The sequence below is a fragment of the Arachis ipaensis genome, chromosome B01 (genome assembly GCF_000816755.2).
Source record: "Arachis ipaensis cultivar K30076 chromosome B01, Araip1.1, whole genome shotgun sequence".
NCBI lineage: Eukaryota > Viridiplantae > Streptophyta > Magnoliopsida > Fabales > Fabaceae > Arachis > Arachis ipaensis.
In genome coordinates, this window is record NC_029785.2 from 124,754,660 (window position 1) to 124,761,743 (window position 7,084).

The 7,084-nt window shown below is 36.8% G+C and overlaps 1 long non-coding RNA gene across 1 annotated transcript; it reads left to right on the plus strand.

Annotated features, from left to right (window-relative positions):
- On the plus strand, nucleotides 4,167–5,093 carry LOC110262774. Its single transcript, XR_002347798.1, has 2 exons — nucleotides 4,167–4,466; nucleotides 4,759–5,093. It is a non-coding gene; the product is annotated as an uncharacterized LOC110262774 (long non-coding RNA).

Genomic DNA, 7,084 nt, shown 5'->3' on the forward strand with positions numbered 1-7,084 from the left:
CTCTCTCTCTCTCTCTCTCTCTCTCTCTCTCTTCAATTTCGAAAATCTTGAGTTTTGGGTATTGAAGAATTAAATGATTTTGATGATTTAGGTGAACTCTAGTAGTAGAAAATCACTGAGTTTTGACCAATTGGTCTGTGGGTAAGGTAAAAAACTGTTGAACCCTTGTGAATCATTGGATGAGTAAACCCTATATTAATTGTAGTGGTATGGTGTGAATTAGATTGTGTTTCTTGTTGATTTGTAGTTCAATTTGGCATATTGGAACGAGATTTCGGTGTTTAAACTTGCGGAGTTGGTAATTGATGAATTGGAACTTAAGAAGGAGGGAATTTTGAGGTGTTCCAAGTTTAGGGAGGAATTGGCCAATGTATGATTTTGGTTTCTCGTAGTTAATATTTAATGTCACGTGAAAACTTAGGCTAGAAGACCTTAAGATAGGAATAAACTGAATGAGTTGTTGATTTGAATTATGTATGCAGTATATGAATTGTGAATGAAGATTGAGTGAGTTGTATACGTTATAGTATGATTTGGTGATTTCAAAATGATGGTAATTGTTGATGTGAAGAGGTTTGATGAAGTTTGTGAATGATGGATTGCAAAAATTGAATTGAAAAAATGATGTAGGACAATTAGCATGTTGAAGCATGAATGAGTAGTGTATAAACATGTTTAGGAGCATTTGGTATTGTGTTGGTTATGAAGTGTTAGTTTAGAATTGAGAATTTGGAAAACTAGAGGTTTTTGTAAACTTTGGAAAAAGTTAATTTTTGACCAACTTCGGCGGGTCATAACTTGGCTTACGAACCCTTAAATTTTGTAAAGCTTATTTTGAATAAAAATTGGATTTGTGAAGTTTATGACGTTCGAAGAACAGACTAAAAACAATTTTCTAACGAAAAAGTTATGTGCTTTTGAAGTTTGGTATGTAAAAAAATCTGATTTCTGCTGACTTAACAGTTTTTTTGAAAATACAAGGCATGCGTACGAGGAAACATGCATGCATATGCGAGAATTCTCTCTGTTCAACACACTCGCATACGCATGGGGTGGACGCGTAAGCGAATATGTCAATTTTATCACTCATGCGTACGCAAGAATGGGCATGCGTATGCATGAACCCTATTTTTTTGAAAAGTGTATTTTCGACATCAGAAAGTCGATGTTCAGGGCGGGATTCGGACGGGGCTGCACCCCTCCGAACTACGGAAGCACCCTATCTATCTGATGCCACTATATGACGGCAAAGTAGATCAGCGACATCACAGACCGCCACAACGCCATATGCCTAGGCTCCAAAGCCTCTGGATGTACAACCTGAAGTACGTCGGGGCTACCGTACGGCATCCAGATAAACTGCACGGAGAACTCTCCATTGTTAGGGCAAATCATGGACCCAACTCATAAAGTGTGATTAAATAAAGAAACTTATTAAGTAGCGTACTCATCTCCTTGTCCTGTAACCGGTTTATCCTCAGCCTCCACATCTGCACTCTAGGACCCTTCTCGCTACCGGAAGGGTTGTAACCTGACCACATGCATCATACATGTGTCTTATGGCTACTTAAATGTAGGTTTAGGGTTTGTAATACATTATTAATGAACATGGAGTTATGCATATTAAATTGAAATAGAGAAGGCTGAGTAGAGTACCTCGAGGCCAATGACCAGCTGAACGTCTCATACCCTGCAGGCCTAAACCGAGGAAATCGCCAAAAGATCCAAGACTGAAGTAGCTGTAGTGAGCCCGCTAACTTGACCACATGTCTGTTCGCCACTCGGCACATGCACCGGTACAACCATGCCAGTGCTGCAGACCCCCAGCTGTAGGTACCCATCTCCTCAAGCCTGGCTACGTAGGGAATCCATCTGATGTGAATGCGGTTGCCGCTCTTGTCGGCAAACAGCTGCGTACCCAACAACATCATGATGTACGCACGGGCATATCTCCACACAGTCTCGTCATCGGCTCCCTCGGGGCACTCTCCAAAAGTCTCCTGGAACCAGCTGCAGTTTACTGCGTACTTCTGAACTTGGCTAGGAGGAGGAATCACTCCAAGCAACTCCTGAAACGACACCCAAGCTGGACGGCCACTCTGGATGTATATCTGGAATTCTGATAGGCAGCCACTCACGTAACGCCCGTCCACTGGCAAACCCAACTGGTACGCCACGTCCTGAAGTGTGATCGTGCACTCTCCGAACGGCATATGAAACGTGTGCGTCTCCGGACGCCATCGCTCGACAAAGGCACTGACAAGGGCCTCATCTAACCGGAACCATCTGTCGTTCAGCCTGGTAAGATGGTATAATCCGGCCATCTACAAGTAAGGAACGTATCTGTCATCGAGTCGCATGCCCTGCTGCCGCCTCATGCTCCTGATGCATCGCTGTGGCTGCGCATTACATGCACCACATTGTTAGAACCAGCTTCACAACCAATGACAAAAATACCCCAGACGATAAATTATCAACAGAAAATCATACCAAAATAAAACCGCATAAAATTCCATTAACGAGAACCACATGCGAAACAACTACCATAAACCACACAACTAAACCACTAACATGAAACAGTTAAACTTAAACCATTAATATAGAACAGCTAACATAAAACAACTAACACAAACCACTAACATAAAACGACTAACATAAACCACCAAGATAAAACAACCAACCTAAACCACTAAAATAAAACAACTAACGTAAACCACTAACATAAAACAGCTAACATAAAACAACTAACATAAACCACTAACTAAAAACAACTAACAAAAACCACCTACTAAACCACCAACATAAAACAACCAGCATAATCAACTAACATAAAACAGGTAACATAAACCACTAACATAAACCACTAACATAAACCACCAACTAAAACACCATCTAACTTGCATGAAAAACCTCTCTACTAAACCACTAGCAATACCACTACGATTAACCGCTAACATAAACCGCCACTAAAAGCGCATGCAAAACCACTAACTCAGATAAACCACTAGCAATAAGTTTTTATTGTACTAACCTCGTCGTTGATGACCCCGGCTATATGAGCAACTCCGTCCAACCGATATAACCTTGCCGGATCGTCCCCCATCGGCTGAGTATTCCGTTCAGGTCTTTGTCGGATCAAATCTGGGTCGTTTTCTCTGGGATTTGGTGGGGTAGGGAAGAGGAACAATAGTTCGAATGAGGCTGATTCGAACTCCTTATATAGCCAAATAATGAGTAATTCGAACCAGGTTGGTTCAAATTACTATTGGAGCCAAATATTGAGTAATTCGAACCAGGGTGGTTCGAATTACTTGGTTCGCATTTACATGGATAATTCGAACAAGATATTTCATGTAATTTTCTATGATGAAAAGCTTTGGGGTTTAGGCTACATAGTTCTTTTTTAATTTTTTTCAATTCCTTTTATTTTATTTTGTATTTCAGGAGTTTGTAATTGTTTTTCTATTCTTTTGTATATAACTTCTTGATTTAAATAGTTAATTTGTCTTATTTTTTTCTATAACATTAATTTGAATTGGTAGGTGTTGTAAAATTTTCTCTTGGTTTAAGCAGTTAATTTGTCTTGTTTCTTTTTCCATAATATTAACTTGTGTAGATAGACGTTGTAACATATTGAGTTCATGTTGTTTTGGTTTAGTAAGAAATTCAAAATTAAAAGGATGATTTGGAATGCGTACACAGGTTATTCCGTCGATGTCGACGTTAAAGGGATATAGTAATATAGTAAAAGGATTTCCTAATATGACTTGATGAGATATATTTCTTGCTAATATAACTTTGTAATTTATAAGTTTGTCTTTTATCTAAGCTTAGATAATATTAGTTTAAAATCTAAAGTAGAAACAAAAGTTGAAGAATTAAAAAAAAACTTAGAAGTAGTAGTCTGAAAAAAACATGGTTCTGAAAACCGAATCGGACTGGCCGGTTCAACTGGATTAACTGGGAACCGGTCACCTAGCCGGTCCGGGTAAGGTCAGAAATCGTCTGGCAAAAAACCGGTCAAAAAATCGGTTGAATCGGTGGTTAACTGGTGAACCGAAAGAATCATCCGGTTTTTTAACAGTTTTTGGTTTGAAAATAAAAATGCTAAACGGCGTCGTTTTGGGATTTTTTTTTTTTAAAAAAAAGAAAAAAAAAGGGCTAAACGCCTAAACAAGTAAAAGAAGCCCTAAATCCCTAATGTTCACAGAAATCACCAAGATCCCAGAACTCCAGAAGCCAGAAGAGAAGAGGAATCACTGAAAAAGCAGTTCACCACCCACAGTCCCACCGCCATCGCCACCGCATCCCGCAGCCACAGCAGCGACGGCGTTGACCACGACAACCACCACCGCGTCCTGTTTCGTCGCCGAACTCGCCCCCTGTTGCGTCGTCGCCGAGCTCGCCTCCTGTTGCGTCGTCGCCGAGCTCGCCTCCTCTTCCGTCGTTGCCGTTACTCACCGCCGGTAATACTCTGTTATTCACTTATTCTATTATTCCTCCTTGCTGCTTCATGATTTGTGGTTTTTGATTTGCTGAGGTTATTTGGATTTGTTTGCTGCTTCATGGTTTTGTGGTTTTTGATTTGCTGAGGTTATTTGAATTTGTTTGTTGCTTCATGGTTTTGGTTTTTGATTTGCTGAGGTTATTTGAATTTGTTTGCTGCTTCATGGTTTTGGTTTTTGATTTGCTGAATTATTTATTTGTTCATGGTTTTCTGAAGTTATCTTCTGGCCTTTGATTTTCTGATTGTTACAGATGGAACAATCACAAAGTAACCCACATCCACAAGATAATGCTGAGAAGTGATTGAGCAATCTGGAGCGGTTCTTGCAGGCGATCACGCCCTCTGTGCCTGCTCAGTATCTTTCTATGGTTAGTTTTCAGTAACTAGCTGGCAAGTTTTGGCTGGAATTTTTAATAGTTGTGGCTGGGTTAGGGAAGAAATCGTTTCTTTAACTAAGTTATGTAATTTATTGTAGTATTGTCATTGTTTGTAACGGATAGATTTAATGGCTGGTGTGACAATAAGGAGTAACATTTTGAAGGTCTGAATAGGATCAATGAATAGAAAGGAGAAGTGAGTTTCTCATTCATAAAGAAGTAAGCTAGTAAATGATGCATAGTTGTTACTTTTTATATATATATTATGCATTACAAAGAAGATACTGATAATGTTTCCAAGACGAATAGGAGTAAAAATCATCAAAACAAATTTATTCCTTTATCTGGAGGAGTTATTTCATGTGCTGCACATCCTTTATATAATGCCATCGTAATTGAATCACGATTGTTAATTTAAGATATAATAAAGTATTTGGTATTTGATTATTGATAGATTTTCATTGTTTACAAGTCATATGACAGATTTCCTTTATTTTAATGTGGTTTACGGATTTGATTCTCCTTCATTGTTTTTGTTTTTAGCCATTTGCTTGTCTTTCCTCTTTTGATTGTGAATTGAATATTGCAGAGGATTATGATGAAAGTATACCCTTGTATTAAACAGGATTATGAGAGTGTTATTCAATATTAAGTTTTCTATTTTTCTAGAATTAAACAGGATCATGATGGATTGAAATTTTTATTGAATTTGTATATTTAAAATTGTATATTGAATTTTTAATAATTATATTATATATTTAATAAAACCGGTTCAACCCCGGTTAGACCCTGATTGAACCATTGAACCATTAAACCTGTCATCTGACTGGTTCAATGACCGGTCTGGTTCTCGCAACCTTGGTACCAAGTAATACCTTACGTGAGTAAGGGTCGATCCCACAAGTATTGATGGATTAAGCAATAATGGTTATGTGATTTACTTAGTTAGGCTAACAGAAAATGATGTTGAGAGTTCAATTGCAGAAACGGTTCAATCCTGGTTGGATCCCGGTTAAACTATTGAACCATTAAACTTATCACCTGACTGGTTCAATGACCGGTCCGGTTCTCGCAACCTTGGAAAAAAATGACAATTAATACACTAAAAAAGGAAGAAGAATTAGAAATAAATAAAATATCCCATAAAAGAGATTATCCTAAAACAAGAAATTATTACTCTAGACCATCACCAGTAGATGTAGGTTTAGAAGAAAGAACACAATTAGTACAAAATAACTTCACAGGATCAGACTTAGTATAATGGAATATAGATAGATTAAGTGAACAAGCCATTTTAGATCAAATGTGTAATATGACTATGGCTGAAAAGACTTATAAAATGAGAAAAGCCTCCGATAAAGAAGCAGCAATTATGTTAACCCAAGGATTTACAAGACAATTAAAAAGTTGGTGGGATAATTTTCTCAGCATCCAAGAAAAAAAATTAATTATTAATAGCATTAAACAAGAAGATCAGTCACCAGATGCTACATTCACATTAATATATACCATTATTAAGAATTTTGTAGGAGATCCAAGTACTTTTAAAGATAGGATAGAAACCCAATTAATGAATTTAAGATGTCCAACCATGTCTGATTATAGATGGTATAAAGATGTTTTTATGTCAAAAGTTATGATAAGAGATGACGCACATGCACCTTTCTGGAAAGAAAGATTCGTAGTAGCTTTACCAAAATTATTTTTTGAAAAAGTATTACAAAAACTACAAACACAGTTTGGAACCTAGATTCCCTATAATTCATTAACCTTTGGACAATTGCATAATATAATAGTACAAACAGGCATCGAAGTATGCACAGATACCAAGATACAACAAAAAATAAAATAAAAAACTATTACAGGGAAAAGAGAACTTGGAACATTTTGTTATCAATATGGAATAACTCCATAAAAAGCACCTAGTGGTCAACATAAAATTAAAAAGAAAACTTTCTATAAAAAATCTAGATATAATATATATAAACCTCTCTACTATGAGCAGAAACATTATAAAAAATTCTATAAAACTCCTAAAGAAAAACATAAACCTTCTAATAAGAAAAAACAAGTAACAAGTTAGAAATGTAAAAAAAACAAAGACATTATACTAACAAGTGTACAACAGAACAAAAGATAAATAAAATAGAAAATAAAGAAATTAAACATACTTTGACAGCTATATTAATTAACTCAGAAT